Below are 14,202 nucleotides of genomic sequence, written 5' to 3'. Positions count from 1 at the left end.
ACACGCACCTCTGTTTCACCAAGGAAATGTAGAACCCCAACCAGGCATGTAGCCAGTGGGAGGGGGGGGGGGGGGTTCGCTAAAAGGCCTTACTGGTGCATTATTTAAACTGTTATGTTTATTCATATCATGATCTGATCACCATACTCAATATATCCCATCTGCATGGGGGTATTGGGGTAACGATACAAAAGGTTTGCTAGGCTAGACCCTCTTTCACTCAAACTCAGCCCCCCTCCCCGCCCGGAAACGCAGCCCCCCCAACCCCCCCTGAAAAAAATGCAGCCCCCCTCCCCCCAAAAAAAACAAAATCCTGGCTACGGGCCTGACCCCAACAAAGTCTTTTTGGAGAACTCACAATGAGGAACCCAGCCACGTGATCAATGGAGGAAAGGATTTATCACATGGCAGTTGCCTCATTGTGATCTCACCAGAGAGCTCCTTTTGACTGGTGAGAAAGCAGTAATGATACCCAGAAGGACAGAGCAGGGGTGCTTCCTTGCCCATATGTGTGATACTCCCATGGTGATTCCAGGACAGATTTGGAGCAGATTATTCTGTACTGCACTCCAATCTTTCAGCTGGTATAAACTCACCCTCAATGCTGCTGTTCTTGGTTCTATAAATATCAGGACTCAAATAGGAACCCTGAAACTTAGTGAGAAACAAATAATTTCTCAATGTCATATCAATTGATCCTGGCTACTAGTTAATTTTACTGACATTATTGTAATAGTCTGAATTAATGTGTTTATATTTTATTGCATTGTATTGTGCTCACTTTTATGTTTGTTTTTAGGCACTGTGCTGTCTGTAAGCCACCCTGAATCCTAGCAGGTAGATGGTGGTGAAATATAAGAATAAAGCTATTATTATTGTTATTGTTGTTGTTGTTGTTGTTCAATTTTCCAGGAGCTTGGTTTGCATTGTCCCTTAGTTGCATAAAATAGCATCCCTTTGCATTTTCCCTCAGGGTTGCTACAGTCTCAGCAGTACCCTGAAAGTTAAATATTAACAGAGGCTGGAAGCCAGCCTGCAAGCCTTTTGCAGCTATTGGTTTAAAAGGGTATCCTTTTGGTCTAGAGACCACCCTTTTTCCTGGGGTGAGATCTCCATTTTGGAGAGGCTCTCTTGCCTTCTTTAGTATAGAAAAAATCTCAGGTGTGCTGGTGATCAAGCTAGGCAGTTCGGACAAGCCATTGTGAGTACAATTGAGATTAGGGTTGAGGTTCCCCTCTCGCCTTAGAAACTGGCGCTGAGCTAAGATAGAGAAAGACCTGCTCTTTCTAAAGGACACTAGCTCAGTGCTGGGGCAGGGAATATCTCCGGATTTCTCTGCCATTGAGAAAGGCTCCATTAGTTCATCTCCAAAACTAAACTTGAGCTTAGAAAGGGGGAGACCTGCTCTTTCTGAAAGATAACAGCTCAGAGTTAGGGTAAAAGATCCCAGGACCTTTTTACTATTGGGGAAAAGTTAACTCGGTATCTGTATTGACTGTTTTTGTCTGTAACTTCAATAAGCTTTGCCAAGTCTGTCAAGGACTTTGAAAAATAAATGTTCTGTTGATGTTCAAATCTGGACTGGCCTCAGTTGCTGAGAATTTTGAGCTTCTAAGAAAGGCACCCAGATAAAGAGAGAAGCACATCTTAGTTTTAACTTTATAGTGTCTGGGTGTGACGGCACAATTATTATTATTATTATTATTATTAAGTTGTTGTCTGACCTCACACCCTCTGAGGATGCTTGCCATAGATGCAGGTGAAACGTCAGGAGAGGATGCTTCTAGAACATAGCCATATAGCCCAAGAAAACCTACAACAACCCAGTGATTCCGGCGATGAAAGCCTTCAACAACAACAACATTATTATTATTATTATTATTATTATTATAGAAAACCTACAACCCAATGATTCCGGCGATGAAAGCCTTCAACAACAACATTATTATTATTATTATTATTATTATTATTATTATTATTATTATTATCTGCCCTTTACTAGGCAGAGACCCTTCTCGATTGTAGCCCCTTATTTATGGAATGCCTTGCCAGTTGAAACCCAAACTATCCGAGACCTACTTGCTTTTCGGAAAGCCTGTAAAACCTTTCTCTTCTGACTAGCTTTCGATGGGTGAATAACTCGGGACTATGTCTGTTCTTGTTTTATTGTATTTTAAAGTTAATTGTATTGTTTTAATCTACTGCTGTAAACCGCTCCGAGCCAAATTGGGAGTAGCGGTATACAAGTCAAATAAATAAATAAATAAATAAATAGTAATCTGCTGATTAAATTACCTGCAGATCATCCCTCCCTTCAAAGCCAGAAAAACACTTACCCATAATATAATATCTACTTCATTAATGTTGAATTTTTCAAGCTAATGATTGCCAGCAGTGTTGCTCAGAACAAAAAGAAAACAAAACAAGGACCAAATGCTTCCTGAAAATGGTGCCTCGGTGTCTAGTTTTGCTTCTTTTACACAAATGGATAGCAATAAATTTGTTTCTGTTTTCTACTAGTTAGAGAGGCAGGCATCCTTGCATTGCCCATACAATGGTGCAGTGGTTCTTCTCATCTCACAATAGGCTTCTTGGCTGCAACACCACATGGGAAGAGAAGAAAGACTGTGCTGTTGCTTGGCAACATGGAGATGCTTGCTTAGTAGGCTTGTGCATTTGTATTGAATTGCTATCAATTTCTGTTTGTTTTATTCATAAGGTTCCTGTTTTCATTTTTTGAGCGCCTTCTGAAAATGGGCATCTTTCTGAAAGGGCGTTTCGGTTCCGTGTCCGAAAATACTTTTTTTTTAACCCATTGGCCACTATACATGGGCTTCCTCAGGCTCCATACACACCACACACACAGCCCAGTGCCCAGCCCCACTATTTCATTTCTTCCCCTGCCCCTTCCAATCATTTTTGGCAATGGCATGGTTTATCTTGAGTTCTTCCTTGCTGCTGCTGCTACTGCCAGGCTGGGCACGTTCCTCTCCTTCTCCTCCATCTCTCATGCAAGGAAGGCACCTCCAGCCCCCCCCCCCTTCCTCCTTCATGCCTCTTAATCTAGAGACAATCCATGCCATTGCCAGAAATGATGGAAAGGGAAGGGGAGCAGCAGCAGCAACAACCCAAGCTGGTAGTTCCAAGAATTGAGGTGGAGGAGGAGGGAAGAGGAGGAGAGGGCCTTGGTTGCTACACACCCTCCAAGGCATTTTAAGGATGCTTCCCACTTCCAGATAAGAAAGAGTGATGACCTCCTGGAAGAGGAGAGTAAATGAGGGTTTACTTTATGTTTGCTGGGGGATTAATTTTTATTGAGGGGGGGTGTTCCCATTTCGTGCTCCTGCCAGAAACAAAAGGAATGAAAGAATGGATTAAATTGGAGAAATCTCCCAGCCCTAGGACACTTCAGCCTCTATTCAAACATGAAGATGTCATCGAGGGCAGCGGAGGCCCCCGCCTTTAAGTTGGTCTGACACGCAGCAGAGAGTTCAGCAGTTCCTAGAAGCCACAATTGGGACAAACTGATGAAATGTGCCCCAACAGGCAGCTCAACAGGGACTGCACTCAGCCTCTATGCCTTTCTATCACTTTCCCCCAAGCCCTAACATTGTAACTATTCCCCTAATAAAGATACTTAAAACTGCAACTTTTTAACTCTCCAGCTTGATACTTTGTGTCTCTTCTTTCCTGAACTATCAAATTGCATGAAATTAACCTTTTCCAGGCGAGCCAGGCTCCGGGGGAACGCGAGCCAGGCTCCGGGGGACGCCGGATCTGCGTTGTTTAAAACCGCGGATACGGAATCTCTCCTTTCAGATCTTGGTATCCACAAAATCATAAAATGGCGGATCGGCTCTATTTTAATGTCTTTTTTTCTGTACTAAATTCTAACCCTATCTGCTATCTCGTTTTTCTTATTTTGGACCCCTGCGCTCAGGAAATAACCTCTCAAGTTTTGAGAATATATATTTTTAGAAACAGCTGATTGTCAAAAATGCCGGTTCCATGGCTGCTGCTTCATTGCTCCTCGCTGTCTCTTGCCTCTGCCAAGCTCTGGACCCGGGGACTTGATGCGGTTCCCCCATAGGACTTCGGGGAAGAGCCTGGCCAAGGGGCCCCGGACCCTGGGAAGAGATTCTAGTTTCCCAAGGACCAAGGCGTGGATCGATTGCAGCCTGGCTGGAATTTCATCTGCCAGCCTTATCAAAGATCATAAACTCTCCGCCTGCATATCTTGAACTCTAGTGAATACGATCTCCCCCATGAACTCTCTTCAGAGAACTTTTGAAACATCGAACTTCAAGTTTCTTCATGAAATCAAATCTTTTATTAAAATGTACTTGGGATATGGGACAGGGATGGGGTTTATCGCTATGAAATGTTTATGATTTGAATGTATGTATCTTCCTATGAATTATCCTTTGCCTTTTGCCTTGCCCTTGGCCCCTTGCCCAACCTTAGAGAGACGACCAGGAAATAACCAGTTGCCCGAGGGGGGCTGTTGCCCCCCACAAAAACAAACATTTCACGAACTCTTGCATGGACAATAGCAAAGGAAGTTCCTATTGATTCTCTGAGTTGGTCTGATTGATAGGCATTTCCTCCGGTCAAGTTTTGATTGATAGCAATAATATGGGCCAGACTGCCCACAGGGGGGTCTTCTGCCCAGCTCCGTCTTTCTTTACCCAAGACACATTACAAACATCTCTTATCAGATCAGGGACAGGAAAACTCTTCTTAAATCAATCAACTTCTCATCAGCTGGCCGATTCCAGGGACGCAGGGACACGTAGGTTTAAAGAATGTCATAATCCCATTACTCTCCATTGTCCCTGATCGTCCCGCCTCCTCTTCGCTGATTCGTCAATTTCCCAAAGCGAGGAAAGCCTCCTAATAGGCTCCCCAGAAGCGGGGAAGCCTTGTGATTAGCCCAGGCTGAGGGCGGGCCGCCAAGCCTCCTCCCAGCTGTTTGGCCACCAGCCAATCACTATCAAGCCGGGCGGGGAAGGGAGGGTGGGAAATTTGAAATCTCTGTACATGTTTTGGCTATAAAAATGCTTGCAAACTTTGTAACGGCATGCTTGTGGGTGAGCTATCCCTGCAATTGCATCCGCTTCAGCTGAATCGCTCAATTAAAAACCTCAGTCGCCATCTTCTTCCGCTTTGGTGAGACAATTTTCATTTTTATTATTTGTATCACCGGAATTCATCTTCTCTGTCCTCGCCAAGGTTGCGGACCCTCTTTGGTGCGGTCCTAGGGGTCTCTCTTACTGGGGAGACCCTCCTAAAGTCCGTATTGACTTCAGTACTGTGCACACCTCTATTGCTTACCACCAGTGTTACAAAATACAGCAAAAAGAATAGAGGTGTTATCAAGCAGGAGCAGCCCCATAATTGTTAAGTTGCAGTGAGCATTTCTGCTGACAGGAGGCTTCTCTTCTAGCATTAATTGTGTTGGGTTCCTTTGCAGGTTTCACTAGTTCGTCCTTAGCTGTATGATTTGCTAAAGGAAGGTCCTGCCGAAACTTAGTCTGGCTAATTAGGGATTGTAACAGAGTCTTTATTTCAAATATTTGCCCATTTATGTCTCTTATTCTTTCACAGATAGCCAAAATAGACTCTTGAGATAAAAACACATGCTGGGAAAGCAACTCAAAACAGCTAGGGTTAGTTTCCTTATCATAGCTATTTGTCCCTGGGGGAGTTGGCATATTGCCGTTTTCCTTCGGCATCTCAGGATAATCTTCCGTCAGTATAGAGAATCTATTTTGTGTTGGTATTAGAGCTATAATGGAGGGGGGGGGGGGGTAAGTTGGGAACTTACTTACATTATCAGTTTAAGAGGAGGATAGGTGCTGATTTGTATTTGTATTTGCATTCCTTGGGCTCAAAGAGAGGGATAGCCTTTGGCTTCTCTTTCTCCCCATTGTGCTGCTCCTCCTCTTCCCAGAAGCAACTCCCTCCACATTACATAGAAATGCAATAGAAATGAGATCAAAACTCTATCAAAAAAAGAGATCAGATTAGTCTGGCATGACTTGTTTTTGATAAATCCATGATGAGTTTCACTTCTCGAAACCTAGAAGGAATGTTATCTTTCCATTAGAGAAAAGAATTTCCATTAGCAAGGAATAGTCTATGTTACTAGACAGAACATATGTCTAGATATGGACATCTACAAGAACTGGGCAAGGCTGAGCAATAAGAGATCAATTAAGTATTAAGGGATCACTTAAGGAGCCAAGGTCTGAGTGATGAAAAACCACTTAATACCAATAGATTACCTAAAGTGCCATGGAATCACCTGTTACCAAGTCACAAGAAGACTGGAAAATGATGACATGACAAGATATAAGGTGGTGTCATCATAAGGTCCTTGTCTAATAGCAATCTAATTAATGGATATTGAAAGCAGACAAAGAAATGTCTATGTAAGACTCTGGAAGAAAAGAGTATAAAAACCCTGACTTTCAAAAGGGTCTTCGTATTTCAGAACCAGCGCTGCATCAGAACCAGTGCTGCATCTGGGTACCCAACATCCTGCAAAGCTTTTATCACTCCTTGAGAGGGTTCCTTTGGTGAGTATGGTGTGTGAATGCCTCTTGATATCAAGAACCTATGTAATCTTGAGTATGTGTAATCAATGTAGTCAATGATATATGTGTAATCAATGTGTAATCAATGAGTATGTGTAATCAATGTAGTCAATGTAGTTAATTAACCTAAGCTGATAGTAAGCACTCCTAGCCATCATATCTTTCTGGGAAGTTATTAGAACCTATGGATCTATCAGCACCCAGAATCTGGTGTCCTTGTATATAATTCGGACCTATAGTCTTGGTCATCAGTAGTCTCTTCTTTCTCCGGATCAAAACATAAGAACTTGTTTTGTTGCATATGCCACAAGGTGCCATTACATCCGCAATGCAATTTAAATTTAGATGAAATTATTGGAAAAGATCACCCAGAGGAATGGGGCAATGTGCTATCAGTATGTCCATGACACTCAAATACATTTCTCCATGTCTTCAGAAATCTGTGTCAGCTAAGGGCACTGTGTAACATCTGAATGAATGCCTAGAGGAGGCAATAGAATCCAGACAAAATAGAGGTGCTTACTGTTAGGAGTTCTATCCTGAGGTTGGAGATGGTTCAGCTAGTTCTGGATGAGATTACATTCCATTGAAAAACTGTGTTCAGAACTTGGGGGTGCTGATAGATCCATAGGTTCTAATAACTTCCCAGAAAGATATGATGGCTAGGAGTGCTTACTATCAGCTTAGGTTAATATGCCATTTGTGCCCCTCCTTACAGCTGGAGAACCTAAAGATTACTGAATCATAGAATCATAGAGTTGGAAAAGACAATCTTTCCAGAGGTCTTCTTCATCTTCATCTTCTTCTTCTTTTGCAGATCAGATTGATTTTACTGGCAATTATGAGATTTTATTGGACCGCAATTTGAATGGATTTGGATGACGTTTTAACCTGGCAAACTTTTAAAATGTATATTGTTATTTATTTCTTAGGCATTTGATTGTATTTTATGATGTGTTTTATTGTTTCGGCATCGAATTGTTGCCTGTTGGTAGCCGTCCAGAGTCCTTCCTTGGAGGTCGAGATAGGATGAGGTATAAACCAAATAAATACATAAATTCTGCTGCAAAAGTGAACGATGCCTGTCTGTTTCCCTATCCATCAATTAATGTTTAACCTTTGTTCTACCAGCAATTTCTAGAACAAGCAGGAATTTTAACAGGGTCTTGCTTTTCACTTTCACACTGGAGATGTATGGTGGGAGCAGAATGGGAACACTAGTGTGGCCCATCCCATTGGTAGGCGAACATAATTCCAATGTTAATAGGAGTGCCAGCTAGTACCTCATAAGGCAGGAGATAATATATTGTGAAATACCTAACTATGTTTCTCTAAGTAACTCTACTAAAATCTTGGAGTGTACGTTTTTGTATTTCTTCTTTACAATGATTTTAGTTTCTGTTGAGAGTTCTGGTTCCCTGTCTGACTTAGGGCTCATCTACACATTCGATATACAGAGGATATAGAAGCATCATATACCCCCAGATATGGAAACATTATTTTGAGAAGAAGGAATAGACTCAGACTAGTATATTACATTAGAGAAGTGATGTTAGCCAATTGTTCTTGACATAACTTTTTTGTTATTGACATTATCGATATTTTTGAATAAAGACCTGTTACAACAAACAAAAACATGGTAAATACCATCTGAGAGGTAGGACGAAGCTGTCGCAATGAGCTATTCCTCTTTGCCCCTCTTAGGGTGCATCTACACCGAAGAATCAATGGAGTTCGATGCAACTTTAACTGTCCTAGCCCATTGCTATAGAATCTTGGGATCTGTAGGTTTCCAAGGCCTTTATCCTTCTCTGCCAAAGAGTGCTGGTGCCTCACTAAACTACATATTTCTGAGATTGCATAGCATTGAGCCATTGCAGTTCAAGCGGTATCAAACCGCATCAATTTTCCAGTGTAGATGCAGCTTTCAGATATATATAAAAAGCTGGATTCTGACATTTTGGCATGTTGTAGAACTTCCTGGCAATATTACATTGCTGTGACATTGGAATGTTAGTGTTTAGTGGGAGGTCATAATTTCCACTGAGGAGTCACTCTTTACTGGGTTGAATTGAATTTTTTAAAAAGAAAATGCCTGTGTGACTAAAATCTAGGGCCCATCCAAAGGAGAAAGGTCCAACCCACAGCAGCAGTGGAAGTGGAATCCAGACCATTTATTCAGGCCAAAATTGATTCAATCCTGCTGGATGGCCACCTCTACCTGACCTGCTGTTGCCCCCTTCCACACTGATGTATATTCCAGGATCTGATCTCAGATTATCTGCTTATCCCAGACTATCTAATAGTGTAGACTCATATAATCAAGTTCAAAGCAGATAATATGAGATCTGATCCTGGGATATAGGGCAGTGTAGATCTAGCCATTGTTGTCAGTGTCCACTGGCCATAGAGCTTCTACCTGTTGTTATGTGTCTTTGCTGACATGAGCAAAGGTGATTCCATGACCAGGGAGAAAGAGGAAGCCAGTCCCCTACTGTCTCCTTGTCCATATGGGCGCCTTTGCCAATATTAACAAAAGTGGTCAGTGACAGCCAGAAGCATTATTTAGATTTCCCTGGCCAGCTAACATGGAAACATGTCCCCGATCATCATTTTTCCCTGCACTGCTGAGCACATGGAGAAGGGGATGGTGGCATTGGACTTTATATAGAATGTCCCAATTTGTTTTGACGCTGGTATTACTGTTCACATTAATCCTGAGGTGTGTGACTGTTCCAAATTTTTGCAAAAGCTATGGACCATTCCTGGAATTTGCATAATGTGGAGTAAAAATGAATTAACTCATTTTAATTTGGTATCTGGACATCATCTGGACATCTAGGTTCACCAATCATGATTTTGGGATGGTGTAGATAGTTACAGTATTCTTTACCTTGTATTTATATTCTCTTTTAACTAATTGTCTTGTCTCACCCTAACTTCTGACTGAGGACAGTGACTAAAGTGCAGGAGGGATTGTGGCTTTTGGAACATGGAACCTTTCTGGTAGCCTAAAAGAAAGATAAGAGATCCAGATTGGATTCCCAGGCCTCATCCAGGTGACACTTGATCCCTTATTCTAAATAGAACAACAGTGATTATGAAACCAAGCAGTTCTTTTTTCTTTAACTAAACACATCGTTCTCTAGTAAAATATCATCTAAAGACAAAATGCAGGTCAGTTCTTAAAGACAGTTCAAATAAATCCTTAAATGTCAATAGAAAACACTAGGGTAGGAGACACTGAAGACATGTTATACCTTAGTGATACTTTTCTTTGAAAGACAATTTCCATACTTGGATGTGTTCAACACATACCATATTTACTGCAGCAGACTTCATTTGGGTTCCTGGCCAAAACTCTATCGCTACATACAGGAGATGCTATCCAGCAGCCCAACAGTAATTGAAATCTCAACACCTGATTGGGAGGAGGGGAGGGGAGGACAGAAAACTGTCAGTTTCATCAGATGTTATTATTTCCATAATAAATGAAGTTTCAAACTATCTAAATATTTTATAAAAATCAAAGTATACCAGTAACCACGAGTCATGTTGCTTAATTTGCAATATGTACATGAAACTAGTGCAAACATTGCAGCTGTGCTCATTCTCCTCCCCCTACAGCTTTCTCCTAACTTTTCACAGAAGTAAAACATACTCCCCCTCAGGCTACTTCCACACAGCCCTATATTCCAGGAACTGATCTCAGATTACCAGCTTTAAACTGGATTATATGAGTCCCGACTGCCAGATAACCTGGGATAAACAGGTAACCTGGAATCAGAGCCTGGGATACAGGGGCAGTGTGGAAGGGACCTCAGAGTGCTGTCATTGTGTGCTCTTGCAAAATTTTATTGGGACAGCTTCAACCAATCTCAGCCTGTGGTGAGCAATGATGGGAATTGTAACTTTTGGAAGGGAAGACATTCCTTGTCCTTACTCTCATGTTTGGAGGCAGTGCTTTTACATGGGGCTCCATCTGTTTCTCCACCCAAGCATGTAATACAATCTTGCAGGCAAAGTTGAGGTGCCCAAACAAAACCTCCAACTCTTTGACCTTCTTGCTTGCTATTTTGTTATTGTTTATTCATTCAGTTGATTCCAACTCTTCGTGATCTCATGGACTAGCCCACACCAGAGCTCTCTGTCGGCCGTGGCCACCCCAGTTCCTTCAAAGTCAAGCCAGTCACTTCAAGGATCCCATCTTGCCCTTGGTCTACCCTCTTCCTTTTTCCTTCCATTTTCCCCAGCATAATTGTCTTCTCTAAGCTTTCCTGTCTTCCCATTATGTGGCCAAAATACTTCATCTTTGCCTCTAATATCCTTCTCTCCAATGAGCAGTCAGGCTTCATTTACTGAAATATGGACTGGTTGGATCTTCTCGCGGTCCAAGTCATACTCAGAACTTTCCTCCAACACCACAGATCAAAAGCATCTATCTTCCTTTGCTCAGCCTTCCCGATGTTCCAGCTCTTACTATGCAGATCTTTGTTGCCAGTGTGATGTCTCTACTCTTCACTATTTTATCGAGATTGGTCATTGCTCTCCTCCCAAGAAGTAAGCGTCTCCTGATTTCCTGGCCGCAGTCTGCATCTGCAGTATTCTTTGCACCTAAAAATACAAAGTCTGTCACTGCGTCCACGTTTTCTCCCTCTATTTGCCAGTTATCAATCAGTCTGGTTTCCATAATCTTGGTTTTTTTATGTTTAACTGCAACCCAACTTTTGCACTTTCTTCTTTCACCTTGGTTAGAAGGCTCCTAAGCTCCTCCTTGCTTTCAGCCATCAAAATGGTATCATCTGCATATCTAAGGTTGCTAATGTTTCTTCAAGCAATTTTAACTCCAGCCTTGGATGCCTCAAGCCTTGCACATCACATGATGTGTATACTGCATACAAGTTGAATAGGTCGAATGAAAGTATACAGCCCCACTGTACACCTTTCCCAGTCTTGAACTGTTGTTCCATGGTTTGTTCTTACTGTTGCGACTTAGTCGTTATACAGATTCCTCAGGAGAGAGATAAGGTGATTTGGTATCTCCATACGACCAAGACCTTGTTACAATTTATTATGATCCACACAGTCAAAGGCTTTAGAATAGTCAATAAAACAGAAATAGATCTTTTTTTCTGAAACTCCCTGCCTTTCTCCATTATTCACCGGTTATTGGCAATTTGGTCTCTCATTACTCTGCCTTTTCTACAGGTACACCCAGCTTGTACATCAGGCAACTCTCACTCCATGTATTGCTGGAGTCTATCTTGCAGGATCTTGAGGATTACTTTACTGGCATGTGAAATAAGTACCACTTTATGAAAGTTTGAGCATTCTTTAGCGTTTCCCTTTTTTGGTATGGGGATATAAGTGGCTTTTTCCCAATCTGATGGCCATTCTTGTGTTTTCCATATTTGCTGGCATATGGGATGCAACACCTGATAGTATCCTCTTTCAAAATTTTAAACACTTCAGTGGGGATCCCGTCGTCTTCTGCTGCCTTATTATTAGCAATGCTTCTTAAGGCCCATTCAACCTCACTCCTCAGGATACCATAACTCCTAGGATTCTGCTCTTACGTGTTCTAAGTTTGCCTTTTTGCAAGCAAGAAACACCCTGTACAAAATCAGTCTCAACCCTGGGTAAACCAGGGAGATATTGGGTCCTTCAGTTTTTTCTCCCTGGGTGAAGGGTTTGCCGAATTTCTTCGGCATGATCTGTAAAGCAGCTAAAGGGAAAGTGGCTATACACCCACTTTCCCTTTACCTGCCTACAAATAGAAGTCATTGACATAATGGGCAATGTAGGGGAACTGCTCTTTCCTTGACAAGTTCAATGAGCAGGGTAAATAAGAACCTAGGACTCAGCTGTAGGTTCACTCCAATGCTGTAGACGGTATTGGGTTTAGGGTTTACTTCCATAGTTACTGGTGCATTCAGAGGTGGGGCAGTAGTGCTGATATTTGTTATGGACTTGAGAGGACTTTTGTGGAATTAGGCTCCAGGCCATCTCCAGTACGGATTGGGTACGGGCATGTACCATCGTGAGCGCCAACAGGAAGTTGTTTCAAAGTGACAGCTGTGATTGGTTCGCAGCAGATATGCTCAACCCAGTCTGGAGCCCTCCTTTTGTAACAGTTGGCATGGACCCAGAATTCAGATTAACTTGATCAATGCTCAATGATCAATGCAGGTGACATTGAATAATAGAGGGTCCCATCCAGGGGACTTGGGAAGTCTGAATAGTGGTGGGAAGGATGTCTTGGCACTGCGCCCAGGTGACAGAAGGTAAAAGCACTGAATTGGTCCAAGTTGCCTCTCAAAATTTCATCCTGTGGTCTCCCGCCCTGATCCAGACTATCAGTTGTCATCAGCCATTGTTAATGCTGACATCCAAGATCCACGAACAATTAATTGCCAACTGTATTGCCAGCCTTAACCAAAGTTGTGGCCATTGTTAACTCAATGTTCTCTCTGTATGTGTGTGGTTATTTGAGTGGAGTTCCCTGCCCTGTATAGACACTTTAGGTGGTTTTTCTAAGATCTACCACAAATGCCACAAATACATAAGTCTTTATTTTAAAAAAAAACATTTTTATTCTAGGTTTCTTTTTAAATTGCCCTTTTTTCTCCTGCATTTGTGAATCTTCTACCATGTACATATAGCAGGGGAAAGTAACAAGTACAATCAGTCCTCCACCTTGGCTGGGGGAGAAGCACAGGAGCTTCCTGAATACAGAAAAACAGAACATAAGAAAAAGGGTTCTTTTTAACATAAAAAGACACCTTTCTAGGAAGGTCCTTCTGCATGACTCTATGGTTAATGTCAGCTGGAGGACCTAAAGATTGCTAGATGTGTTACTTTTAGGAATTTCCAAGTCCTCTACCTTGACTATGGGCAACATCCAGTTGAAATGGCCATATAGTTGTATGGGAGGACCTAGAGAGTCCTAGAAAGAGCATTTAAATGAAATTAATGAATAATAAAATCTGCAAAACTCAAACCCACAAATTAGGAGAGTCAACTGTACAGAGAAATAATCTGCATACATGATTAAATAAATTATTTGAGAAGCATGGCAATATACTCAATAGAACATGATATTATTTATTTATTTATTTATTTATTTATTTATTTTATATACCACTTTTCTCAGCCCTCAGGCGACTCAAAGCGGTGAACAACATCGATACAAAACATCACAAGACAAGTATAGGGCAATTAAAAACAATTGTAACATAAATCATTAAACATCAGTATAACAATCATTAGCGCCTCAACGGTAAATTTCTATGGCTTGATAGTTCATTGGGTTTTGCTATTGACTGAAGAAATTCCAGAAATTCCTTATCAGGAAAAGTCGCATATACCCAGCTTAGTATTGCCAGCAACCAAGCAAATATATTTTACTTCCCCGGGCATTTTACTATCTCTAGTGGTTTCATGATCCTAGAAGTTTTAGTGTTCAAGTGATGATAACCAGCATGAAATATTTATTGTATGTTATTATTGCATCTTTAGATTTTATTGTTATATGCTTTTGTGATAGAAAGTGCAGTACGGTACTTGGAAATGTGGGGTAGAAATTATTACATGAAACAAAGAA

Source organism: Anolis sagrei, chromosome 2 (assembly GCF_037176765.1).
Source record: "Anolis sagrei isolate rAnoSag1 chromosome 2, rAnoSag1.mat, whole genome shotgun sequence".
Taxonomy (NCBI): domain Eukaryota; kingdom Metazoa; phylum Chordata; class Lepidosauria; order Squamata; family Dactyloidae; genus Anolis; species Anolis sagrei.
The sequence above is the reverse complement of the archived record's forward strand: the minus strand, read 5'-3'. Positions refer to the sequence as shown.